Below are 21,626 nucleotides of genomic sequence, written 5' to 3'. Positions count from 1 at the left end.
TGGAGCAATGAATGTTAATTATATACAGATACCTAAAGGTAAGATGGGTCTATATCATTCTGCCTTCAACCATTGTTCATCTGACAAAATGCATCATTCTGGTTAAGTTATCTCAAACTTGCCCATCTTGCCAATGTTTTTTTTAGGATAAATGCCCCAGAAGCAAGTGCTATATTTCAACCATGCTAAGCACAGCCTGACACTTGCTCTTCTTTGTTCTGGGTGCTGCTCTATAGCTCAAGATTGTATTCATCTGGGAAGAAGTCAGTGACTCACCCTGATGATTCATAAAATACTTAGAGGCAAACAAACCCTTCGCACCTTTGCACACAAACCTATGTGAAACCATGTTTTCCTTGTTCTGTGCTAGTAGAATTGAGTTGCTGCAACTCAAGACAGGATTTATGCTTTATTGATAGAGTTCATCTGAAAGATGAAAAAAATAGACAAGGAAGAGCTTCAGTGTAATGTCAAACTGACCCCAGACCCAGATTTAGCACAACCTTTGAGACCTACAAGAAGACACTTTTTTGATCTTGAGATTTTTTTGCTGTGAGATAAAAGAATGACACAGAGATAAAAAATTGATTTAGAAAGACGAAAGTGATGTAACTTATGCAAAGTGTCTGGCATATTGGGTGAGAAATTATAGTGATTGAAAATATTAATTAATATGATGATTAAGTCAATGGTATGTGGGGGGAGGGTTGGTGAGAAGAAATTTAATATTTTTGTTTGAATTCTAAAACAGTTTTGATTCTGAACATCCACTAGTCATTTCCCACAGCATTCATTATATATGTGTATCTTAGATAACAATACATATTCTTTATCTTTCTTAATCTTTTTAGTGAAAAGTTTAGCCAGCGTGGGACAAGGAATAGATTTAGGCTGAGCCAGCCAGTCATCTTCCATGCTAATTTAGTAGTTAGTGAGAGCATAACTATAAGATCTCTTTGATGCCCACTTCTAACCCTAAGTGAGAAAAGTGGCAATAGTGTGATTTGCTTAGAAATGAGGGACATATTAGTTACTTTACTGCAAATGACTCATCAACAAGATAAGAATAATAGGCTTTGACTTTACCATAATATGAATATAGTACTGGACAAACTGTACTGATGGATTTTTTTCCCTAAATAGTTCAGTAGTATATATCAGAACACTATTTGTTATACCCCAAAATTTCTGAACTAGTTTGTTCCCTTTGATTTCACAATGATCAAGCATGAGTCAAAAGCATATCAGCATCCACTATCAATATCCACAAAGAATATGTTCTCAGAGATGCATAAATAGGGAAAGTACAGTGCCCTCTTCACTTTCTTGATAAATCTAGCAAAAGAGAACAGCATTGTGGACTTTCTTTTAAGGACATCTCTTCTATCCAAAGAAGACTGTCCGCTTCCACTAGAGAGTTTCAGAAAGGCTGGAAATAGAGCAATGAAAGACCAGGGAATAATTTAAATAGTGGATCTTCAGTATCTTCCATTGATGAATTCAGTAAATAAATATCAGGGTCCTTAGAGGCACTGTTCTAAAATAATCCAGAAAAGGATCAAAAGAAATAAAGATAGAGAGAGACATTTAAGAGATAGCAGGAAAAAGGGCAAGGGCCTTGGATATATAAAGTGGTGTAGAGGAGTGATATATATATATATATATATATACACATATATATAGAGTATATATATATATATACATAAACCAGAGAGCCAACATGACTGCAAGCATAAGACCCAAACTATAATAATCAAACCAACAATTGTGCATTTTAAGGAGAGGCTAAGGGTGAGAGCAAGGCATTTAGTGAAGGTAAAGTTGGCTCTGATGATGAAATTGCTGTTGGAATATTGTTCACCTGAAACACTGATATGGTCACTTTTGTAAATCATGGTGAATCAATCAAAAATAAATTAAAAAGAAGTAAACAAATGTACAAATAAAAAAATTAATGACATAATTAGAAATGTTCAGATAGAACACAAATGTAGAAGCTCAGAATTTTGGGGGTAGGAATAGCAGAAAATACTTTTCAAAGAAAGGCAAATTGAGTCTTTAAGAATCAATAAGAAACTCCAACAGATTGGAAGAGTCAAGAAAAGAAGGGCAGAAAGCTCTACTCCTGGAAGAAAGGAAAACACACAAAGGAGGACTGTGGAGGTACACCATTTTTCATTCATTACAAATTTATTACAAGGATATTTACTACATACTGTATATTGTATTCTGTGAGCTAGGAAATCCACTAAACACTAAACTTTATAAACTTAAAAAAATCCTCTCTCACAAATTAAAGTTGCAATTTAGAGGCAATTAAATTAATTTTTGGACTAAGACCAGCAATACTCAGGGCTTATTCTTGACTCTTCACTCAAGAATCACTCCTGGTGGTGTTTGGGGAACCATATGGGATTCCAAGAATCAAACCTGGGTCGGTTGCATGTAAGGCAATTGCCCAACCTACTGTACTATCACTCCATTCCTTAATGTAATTACATTTTTAAATGGAGGGAGGAAAATTTGGGCCATATCCAGTGGTGCTTAGGGTCTACTCATGGCTTGATGCTCAAAGTTCACTCCTAGTTGTATTCAAGGACCATGCAGTGGTCAATAGTGATCAATGGAAAATCAAACAATAGTCTCCTATAAACAAACAGTGTACTTGATATTTCCCGCTCCTCCTCCACCCGCAAAATACCCCAAAATTTAAGGAATTGCCTTTGGAAAGGGAGATTGTAGGAGACCCTACCTAGTCCTGTGCAGGGCCTTTTCCTATCCCTTGCTCAAGTGATCCTGTATGATGTTCAGGGGACTTTATGCAAGACCAGGGTGGAAGAAGGGTTGGCTTTATGCTAAGCAAGTGCCTTAGCTCTAGTGCTATTTCATGGGCCCCTTAAGAGATTGCATTAGGAATAGATAAAAATCCTCCAAAGGATAGGAATACATTTATTTGAGATGAGTTCGAAGAAATCATCTTGGCAAGCTTGAAGGAACCCAAAAACCAAAAAAAAAAAAAAAATTCTACAAGATGAAACAAATGAAGAAAAATTACACATTCTATTTCAAAATATAAATATTACTGGAGAATTAGAGAATTTATTTTTAGTGTAGTGATGGTCAAATAGTTTGCGATGGATAGAGAATAAAATGTAGATGAAACAAGTCAGTAAGGTCAGACAGGAAACCATGTATAGAGATCAAAATTGAGAGGGACAGAAGGATGCAGGACTTTGATCATGTTTACCTATGTGCTTCAAAGTCCTGGTGAAGGAATTGACCTTAGAAGAAAGATCCATTTTCACAATATATCAGAAAAGTGGTGGTTTACAAAATTCAAAAGTTTCTCTACTACTCAAGAACGAATAAAATCAAAAATACAGCGACAGGTCAAATAAATTGTATTGGCAACCAGCAAGCAGATTGGAAGATGTCCAACTCAGATTCCTCAAAGCAACTATCTTGCCTGAAAGGTCACAAGAAGCAGTTTTAGAGAACAGGGATGCATATTTTTACACTGTGAAGTGTAATTCACAGCCTTGTAGGCACCAGAGGGAATCAGTCAATTCACTCAGGGGCTGATCCTCTAAATCTAATTTCCTATTGACTGCAAATAAAGATTTATGATGAAGGTTTCTGTTCCCTTGTCCTTTAGGAAAAGATTTGATGACCATTCCTGACATTTTCATGCAGCCTCAACAAGAAAGAATTTCTGGGCCTCATATTAAATCAACTAAATTTCTTTGAATCTGCTTCACTTGTTGCCCAAGATTGGAATACCAGGATTAAAAATGTGATAGATCCCTTTATTTATTCATGGACCTTATTTACTGGAGTTCATCAGCAGGGGAAGTACAGGCTGATTGTCCAGATGGAAGTGTCCTAGCTGAGAATTCTGGAGCCTTCTCAGGTTGAAAGTAGGCAGATTCCCCCTATTTGACTGTTTAGAAAGACTCAGAAGCCCTCAGAACACCTAACATCTTCCAGTATAGAAACGACCCAGCTCCACAACTGAACCTCATAAAATCACCAAGTCACCAAAATGTTTCGGCAACACAATACCTCCAAATCATAGTAATGACAGCCAGGTAGGAGCACAGCAAATTTGATGGTAAAGTTGCAAAAATGACAGATGAGTTCAATGAACAGAAATAATAACAAAGGGCTAAATTACCAACCAGTTCAGTAAATCCTCAAAGACTTTAGTAACACCATTGTGAGATATGACAATACACAAATTGGTTTTTATTCATTGACTTTTCAGTAATTTTGTTTTGTTGTAGCAAGCAGTATAAGATAAATGTTATTGTACCTGTTAAGCAGGATAATGGAGGTGGGTGGGAAAATGGAAATACTGATGAATATTATATTACACTGATGGTGAGATTGGTGTTGGAACACTTGATGCCTGAAACAACTGTATTATGAACAACTTTATAAATTAAGGTTTATAATAAATATTTTATAAATAGGAAATCAAAATATGGCATGAGAGATAGAATTAGACATTTTTTTTGATGTCTCTCCTTTTAGTGTGAAAAGAATTCACTTTCTCTTCTTAGCATAGATTTTATTTTCCCTGGAAACAGATGATATAAAGAGAAAAGATCATCAAGACACACTTTTCCTGTAAATAATGGTATTTCAATACAATCGATTACTTGTACACTGCTGATTTAGATTCAGTAGCTTCTGATTTTGTTTGCTTCTTACCTCTTAATCTCTGATGTTTGTCAGAGCATTTTTGTTTGCTTGTTTTGTTTTTGGGCCACGTCCGATGATGCTAAGGGCTTACTCCTGGCTATACACTCAGAAATTGCTCCTGGCTTGGGGGCCTGTATAGGACGAGGGGGGATCGAACAGCGGTCCGTCCTAGACTAGTTCCAGCAAAGCAGATCTTACGCCTTGCACCACCACTCAGGCTCCAGAGCTTTAAATATTCCTTTAATCAACTCCAGAAACTTTTAATTCAGCTTATTTACATTGTTCACTTGATCAGAACACAATCATTAATTTTATGTATTGTTTATGTATTTATTTCTTCTCGAAGCTATCCAATTTTTCTTTCTATTCTGAAAACTGTGCTCCTCTTTATTGTTTTTATTTTTTAAATTGTACTAATCCTCTATTAATTACAAAATTATGCAGTTTTGTTTTAGACATAACTATGTTTCTGCTCTAGTAATACCACTAGTGTCTTCTTCCTTCCTCCAAGGTTCTCAGATTCTTTCCTAGACCAGTCCACCACTTAGACAGGCACATTTTTTTTTAAATATGGAACACTTCACGAATTTGCGTGTCATCCTTGCACAGGGGCCATGCTAATCTTCTCTGTATCGTTCCAATTTTAGTATATGTGCTGCCGAAGCGAGCACAGACAGGCACATTTTTAAGTTTTGATTCTGAAGTTTAGATTTTTTCCTTTGAAAGTTAGCTCTACCAATCTTCTACACTTATTTTCTAAATCTATAATTTTACAATTCAAGTTCTTCAGAGAGCGTCCTTCCATAGTCACATGGGTGTTGTCAAGGAATAAAGGCCAAGTGAAAACTTTAAAGATGCTTTAGTTTCTGTTCAGAGATATCACAACAGGTGACTATCAAGATGACTCATCGTCCAAAATATATGACGACAATTCCTATAACATCATTCTAGCCAACCTCACTATCACAATCATACCCACAAACTGTGTTAAAGATTCAAAGCACCCAGAAAAAAACGGAAAAGTTCCTGGGGTATTTACATTGGACTGTTGGAAAACTGGGCTTCAAAAGAAGCTCTGCAATGAATCTAATATGTAGAGTTTGTCCATATGTAAAACTGCTATCCATATTTATTTTTCTGTTTTTCTATTTTTATATATTTGTTCTGACATATTAATTACTTTATTGATTTTTTTCTCACATTTTCTTACTAAAAGCCTTTTTTTTCTGTAATTATGTAAAACAGTAGTTTCAGTTCTGAAAAGTGTTTATCAAATTACTGCGTGTAGTTAGACCCTTCTTTACTACATTCTCTCAAATACTAATGTTTCTTAAGTGCCCTCATCCAACTCCTCTGAGTCAGAAGTTATTCTGCCTCTCTGAATTCTCTGTGTTTAAATTGTCCCCCACAGAGAAATATAAGTGCACACCTTTTCAATGCACCTTTCCCTCAGTCAATTGGTCAGTCAATCAAAGCCCATTTGTGGAGAATTTGACATAAGTACTATTTAGCCTCTGAGGATAGAGTAGTGAAAAATAAAAATAAAACCACATAGAGACAAGTCCATCAAATAATGAAAGATTTAGTGTAAGTCAAGTGGGTAGTTGTATGTTCATTTGCTTATTTTTTTTCTCTGCTAGATATTTGACCATCAGAAAATCTACCAGGGAGACATATCTTTGACTTCAACAATGTAGCTCATTCTCTTAAAAATTTACCTTCCCTTGCTCTATATAGAGTACAATACTAAAATGAAGGTCACTTTAGCCATATCTTCCTTTGAGCTAATTTAAAATACATTAGTATAATTAAAAATAACAAGACTGGGGCCCAGAGAGATAGCACAGTGGCGGCGTTTACCTTGCAAGCAGCCCATCCAGGACCTAAGGTGGTTGGTTCTAATCCCAGTGTCCCATATGGTCCCCCGTGCCTGCCAGGAGCTATTTCTGAGCAGACAGCCAGGAGTTACCCCTGAGCAATGCCGGGTGTGGCCCCCCAAAAAAAAACAACAAAAAACAAACAAACAAAAAATAACAAGACTGTATTTATAGGCAAAAATTGGGCTGGTGTGATTAAAAAAAATCTACCTTTCCAATTTCACAAGAACATATAACTTCAGAATTAATATGAAACTATAAATTAGCTATCCAGGATCTTCTCAAATTCGAATGTGCATACAAAACAATAGGGTACCATCTCAAAAGAAGGCCTAAAAAAAAGGTCAGAAGTTTTGTATCTTTAGAATGCTCCCAGGTAATACTTCTGATGCTGCAAGTATGTGGAATAAACAAAGTACCACTTAGAATATCTTAGTTTTGCAAAATGCTGATTCAGAATCAGAGTAGAGCAAGGACTGGAAGATAAGAATTTGAAAAGACAGTTTCAGAAATTTGTTTCTATTTCTTATGAACTCATAGGAATTGGGTATATCATCCTTCCCCAAATACAAAGAACAAAGCATGAAAAACTACTATTTAGAGATAGTATTTATGGGATCTGACACAGCAATAAAACACTTAGATGTGTGAGTCCTTGGGTTTGATCCCTGGTCTCTTGAGTACCCTCAGGAACAATTCCTGAGCACTGAGCAGGAGTAGCCCCTAAACATTACCAGGTGTCACACTTCTAAACAAAAACGAAAAAAGAAAATGATATAATGACTTTCAAGAATCTAGATGTTAGTTAATAAGGGACAAGTGGTCTCTGAAAACAGGGAAGAAGCAGTGAGGCAAGAAGCAAGACCCATCATCTCAATTCATGACATAGAGAAATGGAACCCAAATGAGGTCTCATTGAGTTCAAGTGTTAAAAAGATAGAGCTGAGTGGGTGTCAGGGAAGAGCAAGATGGTTGGGATTTCCAGGAAGTACCTGGCAAATAGGGGAGGGAGGCTGCCTAAAGAAAGTTCCTGCAGTCTGAAGAGGATCCAGCAGACACTGAATAGCACATAGACATCAGCAAACCATCCAAAGCAAAGGTAAGAGTTACTGGAATGGCAAAGAGCTGGAAATAATGCCTTTTCCTACCAGCCAAAGTAGAAAAGCTCATGATTCATGAAGCATTAGATAGAGCACTCAAGGACTGTGCAGGAAAAGAATAATTAGCTCTCAGACCCAGAATTGTTAGTCTCATCTAATAAATCTTAAAGGGAAGACTTAAAGGATTGAATTATTTTCAAAGAATGCAACTGTATCATAGCATCAAGTTCAAGAACATTGCCCTATATTCTATTCAGTTCCAAATAAATTATACTTTGCAATGTTTTGTACCTAATGAAAAATAAAATGGAAAGAGGAGGACACAACCTATAATAAGGAGGAAAAGGATCCAAACAAAACAGACTTGAACTGATAGAAATGTTAGAGTAGGCAGGCCAGAAAGATAGAACAGAAGATAAGATATTTGCCTTGCAATGGTTGATCCAACTTGCAGGTTGAATCCCAACATCATATATAGTCCCCAGGAGTGATCCCTGGGATTACTGTCTCAAAAAATGATCACAATGCCAGAAGTAAGTCCTGAGCACCACTGAATACCAAACAAAAAAGAAATGTACAACAGAAGAGTGGAAAGCATGACTAAACTGTAATCTAATTTCCAAAATGCCAGGTAGAAAAAAATGATGCAAAAAATAAAAATGAACAGTTAAAATGTGAGCAAATAAAACCATCACTGTTGTGCGTTGGGGCCATTTCAATAATACATACCATATTTTCCGGCATATAAGACGACTTTTGAAACAAAAAAAAAAAGTCAACCGAAAATCGGGGGTCGTCTTATACGCCAAGTATATCCCGAAAAATGTTTCAATATGCCGCTAAAGTGAAACAAACAACAAAAAAAAATCATGCTGCAGAGTTTCCAAATCTCTTTTTTGGGGGCTCCCAAACAGTACCGAGGAGATCTAGGGGCCACTTCTGGCAAAACCCAGCTAACCATGTTGGTGGTTCAGTGCTAGGGTCCGATGATGGGGTGTTGTTTGGTTCATGTAGTGGGGGAGATTAACTGACGCCACCAGGGAATTGCCAGAAAAGGTGCCTATGATAAGGGACCAATCACTGCAAGGCTGCTCGGACCGCCTCTCTAACTCAGCCAATCCAAGCAGGCTTTTTATGCATGCAAATTAGACAATGTTCTGGACCCGAATCTACACTGTCAAAAACCTGCTCAGATTGACCAGAGTCAGAGAGGAAGTCTATTCCAGTAGAACCTTCGAACCTTTGCTTGTTGTGATTGGCTCACTATGGTACATACAGTTGCAGCACAGGAATGTTCTGTCTGGTACAGTGAATATAGGCCTAAACCTATGTTTTAACTGCAAAATTAGGGGGTCGTCTTATACACCCAGTCATTTTATACGCTGGAAAATACGGTAGTTGGAATCCTTGGTGATAGGTGTGTTTAAAAAGATAGATCCGGCCAATCCTTAAATTTGTTGAAAACAATAAATGCCTTCAAGTCCCCAGTACTAGATATGGTATCCTGACTCTTCAAGAAGTAATCCCCAAGCATAGAACCAGGAGTATGTCCAGAGCACTACTAGGTATGGCCCAAACACCAATACAAAATAAATTAGAATTACCTTTACCCTTTAAAACACACACACATTGTAACATATTGGGTGCATATAGAACTATACAACTATGTGTAATATGATACATTTTAATATAATTATATAGGCATATACAAACATGAACTTCCTCTATTCCAGGGAAATGAAGCTTTCAAAAGATTTTTTTTTCCTGAGCCTGCGGGAACAGGAGTGGCAGATAACAGGCTCTTTCATTACATATTATGGGGAAAGCACCACGCTAGCTGGACAGATGGGATTAGGAAATCACAGAGAGAAGCTTTGTTAGGTCTCCCAACAGACCTGGAAGAGACAGACAAGCATTCTGGGAAGAATCTTATGAGAAAAACCACAGTTGCTTCACAAGCTTGTTCTTCTATGTGGTGAAATCAATGTAGTATCGACAGACAGTAATTCCTAATGATGTATACACATCTTAAACGTAACATACTGTTAGAATCAGCTTTACTCTAATCCAAAAAATATAAGACACAGAAGGATAATTACAGGCCAATCAAACCAAAAATATATTATAAATCTAATCTTTAGGTCTAACTTGGCTAACACACATTACTTAGCACCAACAGCAAAACCTCAACCAATACTAGATACATCAACAATAATTTGCATGCACACTACCTTATGCATTCAACCCACCAGAAACTGTCTCTAATGTTTTATTTTGTGCCACATTCTAGTTACATATGATGAGACACCTGCAGCTTTTCTGGCTAAAACCAGAGGGTTGAGGTTTCACCCCAATCTGGTTTACAAACTTCTATAAACTTACACATCCACTCTAACACATCCACTGACTACCTCAATGATTGACCACAAAGGCAGTGACTTACAGCAATAGACATTGACTCATTTACAGTCAAGATGCCAAATTCTAAATTCAATGGGTTGTCAGTGCTGGGTTCCGGGTAAAAATCCACCTGCCTCTTCATCACTCTCAGTGTTCACTGGATGATGAGAATAAACTTTGCAAGTGTACCTTGGTGAAGTTAACTGTTTCCTCTTTGCCATTGGATTTATCCACATATCCCAGGATGATCTTAACTACAGATCCCCAACTTTAGCTCCTGAGACCTCTTTCCTTCAAGTAAGGTTGCATCCATAGTGTGAGACTAGAAGATAGGCATCTTTTTTTTGTGTCTGGGGAATGTGTGTCAAAATTCAAGCCCACCATAGAGACATTTTCAACAGATAAGTAGATATATAAATCGGGAAAAATTCTATAGGCTATCCTTAAATCCCTCCTCAATTGTAGAAATAATAGAAGTAAGATGTTTTTGTTTTGTGGAAGTGGGATTCTCCTGTGGTTTTCTGGCAGTATTCCCGGTTCTCTGCTCAGGGACAACTCCTGGTGGTGCTCAGGAGACCTATGTGCTAGCAGGTGGGTTAACCCCAGATTAGTCATGTGTCTACCAAGGCAAGTGCCCTACCTGATGTACTGTCCCTCTGGTACTTAATAGAGAGGTCAAGAAAAACATTTCTCAAAATTAAAATCCAAAAGTCAATGATTTAAGAAATATTAAAATTTAGGCCAGAGAGATAGAATAGGGTTAAGGCTCTTGCCTTGCATTCCTCCAACCCTAATCCTAGTTCAAGCCCCACAAGGCACAGTATGTGATTCCCCAAACACCCCTAAGGTTCACTCCTGACCACAGAACCAGAAGTAGCTCATAATCACTGTCAGGTGTGGCCCAACATCCTCAACCCTAACACTCCATATCCACACAAAGAAATATTAAAATTTAAAATAAAGCAGGATGAGTGCCTGAGTATTTTCCCTTTGGGGTCTCTAATTTAGCTAAACATGGCACTAATTCCAGGCAATAGTCCAAGCCTTGATCCAAGATGAGAATGGGTTGGGCCAATTCCCACTATTTCTCCTAGTCACAGTTTAGACATCTTTCCCAGAAACATTGCTCCTGGGAACTTAACTCCAGAGACCAGACCACTGTGTGCTGGGCTGCTTGCTTTCAAAGCAGGCTTATTTGTCTTATAAATTGTACAAACACCTCCTGAGAAGCTAATTAAAATGAAGCCTACACCACCAAATGCGGGAAGCCTCTGGAAAAGTCACACGAGGCTGCCCAAAAGAGTTATTAATACCCCAGCCAGTCTCTCACTATGGCTGGAGCAACAGAGAGCTCTGAAGGATAAGCTCCAAAAGACATTGGTCTCCAAGTTGCTGCCCACATAGTGAAGCCCAGAAGTGCAATGAAAGTCCCCATCTGTGTATCTGTGTAAAAGAGAAGGCTTGATGCATGGTCAGCATGCTGCACAGGAACAAGAATAAAGCCTAACTCTCAGCCTTCTAGAACCACAAAGAAAAAGAAATATGTCTACATATTCTTATCTATTCTTATCTGCTCTCTCCTATTACTGAGGTGATTCTCTATGACTTTTTCGAATATAGAAACACTATGAAACCATAACAACTGTTCACAATAACATAAAAATTATTTAAAATACCCAGAAATAAGTTTTAGAGACAATATATGAAATCTTTAATTAAGATCATAAAGGAGCACGCTAACCATTATACTATCTCAAAAACTTCAAGGAAGACTTCTTATACACTGTATTTTAGCTAGGGATGACTTTGTAATCAACATTGTTGAAATTTTCATCATGTTTCCATTAACTTAGTGCAATTGCAAAAAAAAAATTGGTAGCAGCTTTTTTTATGGTGGGTGTGCTTTAACAAATTGATTTTATTTTGTCTAGTTTTATTCTGATTTTAGAGTCACACCTTGTCATGATTAGGAATTATTACTGTGCTCAAGGATCACTCCAGGTGGAACCCAGGGATTCTTGGGGTGCTGATGATAAAAGCTAGGTCAGCATCATAAAATGCAAATGCCCCACACATTCTACTATCACTCCAAACCCTCCCTCCCCAATTGATTTCAAATTTTACCTGAAGAACAAAAGTGATATAGCAGAGTCTCTTTTCAAAATAAAAAGTTACAGACATCATGATATTTGTGTTAACTAAAATAATGATAATACTAAGAATTTTGGGCTAGAGAGATAGTATAGTGGCTAAATGACTAGCTTTGCATTAAGATCTTCTACAGTTTAATCTCTGGAAATATCCGAACTACCAACATCACTGGAGGCCCCAGGAGTACCTCTGGAGTAGCCTTGGTGATCTCCAACACTGTAAGGCCCAGCAACTCTGCATCCTCTGACCATTACATTGAACCACCTGCTGATTGGCCAAAAATTGCCAAAAGATCTGGGAACTCCTCAACATGGTTTGGGAGACATAGTCCCTTCAATAGAAAAAAGAAATAAATTCACTCTAATAATTAAGAAAAGAGACAGTGCTTTAAGAGAAGAAAATTAATGTAAAAAATAAAATTGTCTAGAAACTGAATTTTGTTTCCATCAAATTATTTTCCAAAAGCAAACTCACTTAATATTACTTAAACCTAAAGCTATTTGTTATTAGAAAAAATAGATTTCATCTCATGTGACATATCAATTAGCTATAAGTTAAAGTACAAACCAATCAAAAGAACATAGAAAAGATTGGGCAGAGAAATAATAAAATGGGTAGGATGCTTGCTTTGCACGCAGTCACACTGGGTTTGATCCCTGACATTTGATATGGTCCTCAAGCCTTGAAACGAGTGATCCCTGAGCACAGAGGCAGGAGTAAGTCCTGAGCTATGACCCAAACCCTCCCCCGCAAAAAAAGATGAAGGGGTCTTCTTTTATATAAATGAAACCCAATTACAAACATATTTGTCATCATGGTGCTTAAATAAATGTATTATTAAAGAAGCAGCTCAGTGGGTAGAAATCAGAAATAAAATGAAATTATATAAAGGTATTATCTCAAGGTGGATATAGATTTTTTCTAAGCATAAATACAAAGAAAGGGACAGAAAATTGTGAATATTTTTTTTACAAACTATAAAGGAACTAGGATCTAGGAAATATTTGCCACATATATCAAAGGTATCCCAAAGATCAGTAAAGATTGACTGTGAACTTTAAAATCACTGAGAATTCTCAAAAGGATAGAATTAAGAGAAAACATAAGTTAATTCAAAATTTGGATGAAATTAATTAAGTGACATTTGAGTGACACTCAGAAGATGGGTAAAGTTCCCAGAGGAAAAAATTTTTAAAGATAACAAAATTGTCCGCTATTAGGTAAAAATATTTATTTTGCAAGTTACAAAGGGAAACAAGTGGAAATAATTAAAGGACACAATTGATCAAATTGACCAAATTCTTTGAAAGAATAAAACCCCAAACTGGAACTCCAGTAAAATTACTCACAGTCATTCTCAGTTTTGGCAGAAATATCAAATCAATTCAGCTCTTCCAAAAAAAAAATGTGAATACTAGATTTCAAAAAGCCTAAAAATAATTCTAATCCTTGAATTTAGGCATTCTATTTTTAAAGTACAATTGACTAATAAAAGAATCAAAGTACTCAGATAGGCTGAAAATAATAGTTTTATTACATATTAATCAGTCTAAAACAGGGATAGTATACAAATCATGAAACAATTAAATGTTAGATTTGAGGACGCTATTGAAATAACATTTGAAACAATATCTAATCATTTCTGTAGGTTTACATTTATTAAAAGTTATCTTAATAATGACACATATCAAAAAAATATCAGAAACAAACAGCTTTATTGGGTATGTAATAAAAAGGACCCTTCAATTACTGTTGGTGGGAATATTATTTGCTTCAACTTCTTCTGGGAAACAGTAATGTAGACTTATTGAAATAATGAAAATAGAATTTCCACCTGACCCAGCACTTCCACTCCTAGCAATCTATCCCAAGAACACAAAAGACATTAAGTCAAAAAGATAGTATACTCCTATTTTGACTACAGCACTAAATGATAATAGCCAGAATATGGAAACAACCCACATGCCCAATGATGGATAAATGAGTGAACAAGTTAGGGATATATACATAATGGAATACTATGCAGCCTTAAGAGAGGAGCAACTGCTGACTTTTGCTACAATGTGAATAGAGTTAGAGGGAGTCATGTTAAATGAAGTAAGTCAGAGGGGAAAAAATACCAGATATTTTCATTTCAATGAGGTAACAAAACTAGAAAATAGAAAATATCACATGATAACAAACACCTGAATGCTGGCAGCAAAGCTGAGTTTGCCAGGTGGGGAGGGAAGAGGATTTGGGGTGGGGAGGAAGAGAAGATTAAAAATGGCCTCAGGTCAGCCATGGAGGGTCTTTGACACTTTGATGGTGGTTAAGTTGGGGTAATTTTACACCAAAAATATAAATATTAACACAATTACAACCATATTCCCTCAACTAAATAAAAGTTTTAAAGAAATTTTAAGGTGCAATTTGTCTTGCAGCATTCAAGCCAAATAGAAGTTAAGACTTGATGTTTGCCAGCATTTTAAACTTCAAGTGGTAACAAAAATAAATGTATGTAAAAAACGAAAACCTGTAAATAAATGTATGCAAGCCCATAAATGCATAAACATACAACACAGGAGGGAAAGTAACACTAATACATTAACAGTAGAATTTCTGAAAAATATATTCTTGATTACTTTTTTTTGGTATACTTTTTATTATTATTAAAAATCTCCATTAAAGAGATTTAGTATTTTGCAATCCAAAAAAAGAGTTGAAAAGCATGTTATATATGCTATTACCACCAACTCAAAGTATTGCCAACATATAGAAGAGTATAAGACAGGACCTGGGCCAGGGCTAGAGGTAAAGTGTCTGCCTTGCCAGCTCTAGCCTAGGACAAACCGTGGTTCAATCCCCCGACGTCCCAAATGGTCCCCCCAAGCCAGGAGCGACTTCTGAGCGCATAGCCAGGAGTAACCCCTGAGCGTTACTGGGTGTGGCCCAAAAACCAAAAAAAAAAAAAAAAAAGACAGGAGCTGGCCTCATCCTCAAATTTGGGGGAGGGGTTTTTATGAGGTTTTTTTGTTTGTTTGTTTTTGTTTTTGGAATAAACATCAGGGGTGACTCCTGGCTCTGCACTCAGGTATCACTCCTGGTATGTGTGGGGGACCTTATGGGATGGGATGCTGGGGATCGAACCCAGGACAATTCATGTACACAGAAAACACCCTGTCTGCTGTATTATTGCTCAAGTACCAGATCCCCTCACTTAAAAAAAAAAGACCGAGAATTCTAGGTGAGTGTTACTATCAAGCATAAATTATGGTCTTGACATTTCTAGTCGGTTCCTTTACCATCACAACAGAAGCTCCAGGTGATACCTTTTCTGGGGATGAAGGAGTCCAAGGCGTGTTCTCACTTTTTCTCAACTCAAGCCACTCCTTGGTATTTTTTAGACCACAAAGATCATCCTTAGAACCCAACCCATGGTTCTGTTTTGCTGACTAATTGAGCAAACTTCACTGATCCAGCTCCTGGAATGGAATGGATTCTCTATACCTTGACCTACTACCTAGTAGGCAACTACAAAGAGAATCAAGGATGAGACAATCAGGGAAATTCATCAATGTAGCATCCAAATAACCTAAGGTTCACCACCTTCACCCTAATATGGAGGCTGCCTTTTCTCCAGAAACATGTGCATGTGGTAATATTTCTAGACTCCTTATGGATGTCTGAGTTGTGGTTCATGGTGGCCCTGAAATAGAAAGACGTGGAGGGCTATATTTATAATGGACAAAAATAGACAAGAACAGAGTGCTGGAAAGGCCCCAATCTATGATGAGGCCTGAGGAGTAGTTCAGCGGTGACAAACTTGGCTGAGAGGAAATGACAAGCTAAGGGGCAGCAACATAGGATGCCTCATAGTCTGTGAAAAGGACAACTGTGGGATGAGTAAGGGTGGAGGTGAGGGGGAAACGGGACCTCCCTGAGGAGATGTCTCCACAGTTAGAACCACACAACATCCTTCTGGAGGTCCTGGGCCAACCTGGAAGGTCTTCTGGATTACAAGGTTCATACTTCCTGTCACTAAAACTCTATTTCCCCTACATGTGGCTCAGCATGGGGATGAATGACAGGAGCTCATTGGTTTCAAAAGCACAGCCTGACGTAGAGACTAAACCAAAGAGGAAGTGGCCGGCCTTTGCTGAGAAGAGTTTTCAGCTGAGAAAAACCTCAGAGAAATGTTGAAAAGAGATTCTGGGTCTTTCTTAGCCTGCCTGGTTCAAGGAAGATGAGTTCAGGAGATATTCACTTGCCTTTACCCTCCATCAAGACTCAGGAACTGAATGGTGCCTATGTCTCTGGTTTTCACTGTCAAAGAAAACAGAACCACTGTGCTTCCCTCCCAGGGTCCAGGCTGGACACAACAATCTACAGAATGTCACCGAGTTCCTTTTTCTTTCTCAGCCTCTCATTTTCCGGGGACCCTGAACCATTGTTTGCCTTTACGGGGAAGGTGATGAAAGGTATCAACATAGAATATGTAATTGAGCTTGGTATGGAAGAAAAAGTCCCCAACATCCTCAACATTACATCCTCAACATTACCCAGGCTCCTCACCAGGGAGTAGTGGGACAAGAGTTCAACCTGGCAGAGAAGTTGTCATTCAAGAAGTTCAGATTCTGGGGGTAGTAGTTCCTCAGAGAATCTGAAAATGAGTTAGAATTCTGTTTACTAGCTGAAGTGCTGGCAGTTCCACCAGCCTGGGCAACACTCACCACCTTGCCTTGGCTTCCTTCTCATACCCCAATCTCCACAAGAACTGCCAACCTTCCACCCCTGCCACCATGGAAACAGGCTCTGGAGCTCAGCCTGTGGCCCTCTGGGACTAGACCACACTGGCCTTAGTTAGCTGCTATGGCACAACCCAGTGTGCCCTCCCCAAAGTCGATCACAGGCCCCCACCTCAGAGAGATACTACCTCCAGTGTACAATACCCAGTTAAAGGTGGGTACTTGGCATGAAATAAAAAAAAAAAACAGCAAGGAAGATAATCTGGGTGTGTTTCTGTTCCCTCAGGGAGTTCCTGAGACTGGGGGTCAACTGTGGGAACACAGAGATGAGATGATGAGAATACAGAAATGAGAAGCCTAGGCACTTTGAAAAAAGATGCCTGGCTCAATCCCTGAATCTAAAATGCCTACCGTGGGGCTGGAGCGCTGACACAGCTGTAGGGCATCTGCCTCGCACACGCTAACCTAGGACAGGCGGCGGTTAGATCTCCCGGGGTCCCATATGATCCCACAAGCCAGGAGCGACTTCTGCGCACATAGCCAGGAATAATAACCCCTGAGTGTCACTAGGTGTGGCCCAAAACCCTAAATACAATAAATAAATAATAAATAAATAAATACATAAATAAATAAAATGCCTGCCATGAGGAGACCGTCAGTCTGTGCTGACGCATCGGCTGTGCCCAGAATTCTCTGTAGGCCTCTATGTCATTCAGTTCTACGACTCAGTTCCTAGAATTGGCCCAGCCACTGTCTTCCCTGGATCAGCTGAAACTGTTTTATATACACCTCACTCCCTTTTCATGACTGGCTCAGATTGCTAGATAGCTCACTCCCTTCCCAAAACTTACCATCGTTCACCTAGGTCTCAGACTTGGCTCGTTTCTAGAAAGCAGAAACTTCCCACTTAAGTGACCTAGAGAAGGACTAGTCAAGACTCTCTCCCTACTGTGTGGGTCTGACCAGTACACTCTTTCTTTAATGAATTTATTTTGCTCTCTCCCAAACGATTTTGCTCTCTGGGTACATTCTTTTAGCCACCCTCTGCTTGGACCCAGTAAGACCTGGGTTCAAGCTCTACTTCCCTTCAGGTCAGGTTGGCCCTTACCCTACACAAGAGCAGCAAAATGAGGCTCAGACAGATCAGAGAGAGAAGCTTCCTGTGTGAAGCCCTAGGTTGACTGTTTTCTGACTTCTAAGTTCCAGCTCTAGTTTCTTTACTTAGCTGTGTTGTGGGATCATAGGTCAGGGCCTGTAGCAACACATCAACTCACATGTCTTGAGGCCTTCCAAAGGCCAGACTCTGTTCACAGAGCCTTCTCATAATGACAGGGGAGAGAGGAAAGAGGCTTTCCTCTTTTCAAGGATGAGTCTCTAAAGGTGTATGTGGAGACAACTTCTTTAAGAATAGTCCACAGAGCTTAAGTGAGGACGTGTGAGCTGCTCCTTCTTCACAGAACAGACAACCAAAGCCACTGCCTTATCCTGATCTCTGAGGAGCAGGTCCTGGAGACAGTCCAGAGGGTCTGAAGGGCAGGCACTTGCATTTGTGAACCTGTTATTTTGACCCTCCCTTTCCTGCTCCCATGGGTCTTTTCTCTCCAGAAGCATGGCCTTTGCTCTCTAACAGCCTCCACTGTGTGGAAACTCTGTAGTATTTGGGGAAAATCTGTGCTGGATCCCAACTTGTGCTGGGATTTATCCCTCTGGGAGTTTCCAGGCATGTGGGCTGCATGTCAACAATTCTTGTTCTGAGAAACTGGAGACCTGGTTGAGGGCCAAAGTTCTCTTTCCACAGCCCAGGTGATGAATGAGGACACTAACATACAAGCAAGAGAAATCACCCCACCTGAGTGTAAAGAAACAGAAGAGCCCACCTATGACCAGCACCCAGAGTGCTCTGGGAACCTATATTTGTGCTCTTTTAACTCTCATCTTAGAAGCCAGGATTTCTGACAATGAAGAACTGAGTTGGCCAACTGAGTTGGCAAAGAGCTGAATTAAGAGGCTTTTCTCTTTGCAAAACCAATTTTCTCACCACTTTTATGATGCCTAATTCTCCTGTCAAGAGATAGCACTAAATCACTAATTTTAAGAGCATAAATCCATTGTTTGGATTTCATTCCTGGACTGGAGATGGTTAGCTGTGTGATGTGGGACAAATGACTGAATTTCTGAACTCCCATTTCCTTTCAGATCAAATGAGGCTGATAAAACTACTACTTGCTAATCTGGACCAATGGTACAGAAGATATGGTGCTTGCCTCACACATGGCCAACCAAGGTTTGATCCACAACACCCCATTTAGTTCCCTGAGTACAGAGCCGGGACTAACCCATGAGCACTGCTGCTTATGGCCCCCAAACAAAAACAAAACAACCCTACGAGTTACTTCATAGGACCTTTGTGCATTTAAATTGGACTAATATAATGTAAATGTAAAATGCCTAGCTATTTTATTAAATATTGGAGTAGACCCTGAGAAGGAAGGAGAATATTCTGGGGGGGGGGTGAAGGAGTCCTCCCAATTGGTGCTAAGGAAGTCTGAGGTGAGCTTCCAGTAATTGTCAGCCCACTAAACCAGTGTTTTACCATAAGGATCTGAGGACATGATTCTTGTTTGGGGCCCTGTGATGCCAAGGACTCCCAGGTCATCTGGTAGTTCTTGAGGCCTTCCAGCACTGTATCAAGTTACTCTAGCAAGACCATGTGGTATCAGGGATTGAAATGGATCCAGCTGTATGCAAGGCATACATCTTCCTCCCTCTACTATCTTTCTCATATCAGAGAGGAAACATTTATTTTTGCTTTTTAAAAATTACTTTATTTAAATGCCATGGTTTACAAGCTTGTTCATAATACATTTTGCCCCCTCACAGTTTCAAAGTTGTTCATGATTGAGTTTCAATTACAGGATGTATAACACCCTTTATCAGTACACAGTTCACATCACCAATGTCCCCATTTCCCTCCTGCCCTCTCCTTTACCTTTTCTTCTGCCAACCTTTGAAACAGACACGGGAGGAGACATTCTTTTACACAACAATTCATTCTACTGAGTGGGTGCTTTAGATTTACCATCTCATTCTAGGTCCACAGCAACTCTAGGATTGAAGCATTTTACAGATCAAGAAAACGAGAGAAATAATTTACACTCCATGACAAATGTTGCAAAGCTAGGCTAGAAGAGCTGGGTCTCAAAAGCATCCTGGCCTGAGCACTTCCACTTTCTTTTCTGCAAGCCATCCTGAAGGAAGTGGTAGTGTGCACATTCTTGTGTGTCTCGTGGTCAGGGCCCATGGAGAAAGGGCCACTGGACTGAAGCCACCGCCTTTCACAAGTATGCTATTTGCTCACAGGCCTTCTGAAACAGCTGACAGAATGCCATTTGAATGGTTCAGACTTTATATGATCCAAGCTTGGAATAAGCTGACAATTCAGAAGACACCAGTGAAGATTTACAGTGGGAAGACAGAGGCCTGTAGTTATTCACTCCTTTATTGTCTCCTTACTAGACACAGGAGTAAGGGGGAAAATGCAGAGAAATGATAGAATTGTTGAGACAATGACACAAGAATATGAATGGTAAGCACCAGGAAACAATGTTTTAAAATATTAAAAAGAAGGCCTGATGGGTTGAAGACACCCATCCTCAAGGTGTCCAAGGAGGATTTATACATAATATGTATAAATATATATGTGTATATATATGTGTATATATATATATACATATATATATATATATGACTTATGGCTCAAAGATCAGGAGACACCCTGTGAGTAAAGAGAATATTTTGTATTATCTTAGGATGAAGTTCACCTGGCTATCAGGTCAGCCTCACTATCAACAAAACCATATTTATAGGAGGGCACATTTCTAGAATGTTGTGTTTTGTTTTATCACAGGAGTTATTTTCTGTTTATCAAGTGACACCCCCATCACTCCTTGACTCCTTAGTTCCTTTTCCTTCCTTAACTCAGAATAAAAATTGGGGGCCAAAGTGGATAGAGCACTTGCTTTGTGTACAACTAACCTGGGTTCAATCACCAGCATCCCATATGATACCCAGAACCCCACTAGGTAGGATACCTGAGTGCAGAGTCAGGAGTAACACCTGAGCAACCCAAAAAATAACACCGTAAGTCTTAAATAAAGAATAAAAATCCTGATACCAGAGAGATTTGTTCTAAAATAATAGGAAGTGATTTTGAGGAAAAGAATAATGATTTATGATGGAGGCCTTAGAAATATATAAATTCTGAGCTATCTCTTGAGGATATGGGTAATTGCATTTGCTCCCAATCATGACAAGAGATAAAAGGCCAACTAGGTCAACAAGTTGCAGGCCAACTAGGAAAGGTACTTGGTGGCCATAGGAATAGAGTGTAGTAGAGTAGGTGCCTGGGTCTGGAGCCAATAGAAACAAATCCTGTTACCTAGCACCAGAATGGTGAAATATGAGCTGCAGTTGGCTGCTCCAGCTCCAGCTACAGAGACCATAGGGTATCATATTGATTCAGGATTTGGGAAGATCACTTAATAAGTAACCTAGAATTTTAATTTATCAAGTTATAAAATATATCTAATACAATCTCTCATCATGAGTCTTTTTGGAGATTATAGAAATTAAACTGTAAAACAATCGAACATATTTAGGACTCCTAC

General features: G+C 38.7%; 1 non-coding gene across 1 annotated transcript; it reads right to left on the bottom strand.

Moving 5' to 3' along the window:
- Positions 1 to 5,268: 5,268 nt before the first annotated feature.
- LOC126012910 (U6 spliceosomal RNA) lies at positions 5,269 to 5,375 on the bottom strand. Its single transcript, XR_007497254.1, has one exon. It is a non-coding gene; the product is annotated as a U6 spliceosomal RNA (small nuclear RNA).
- Positions 5,376 to 21,626: the final 16,251 nt, after the last annotated feature.

This window comes from Suncus etruscus, chromosome 6, assembly GCF_024139225.1.
Source record: "Suncus etruscus isolate mSunEtr1 chromosome 6, mSunEtr1.pri.cur, whole genome shotgun sequence".
Classification (NCBI taxonomy): Eukaryota; Metazoa; Chordata; class Mammalia; order Eulipotyphla; family Soricidae; genus Suncus; species Suncus etruscus.
Note: the sequence above shows the minus strand (reverse complement) of the source record. Positions and strands in the feature narration are given on the sequence as shown.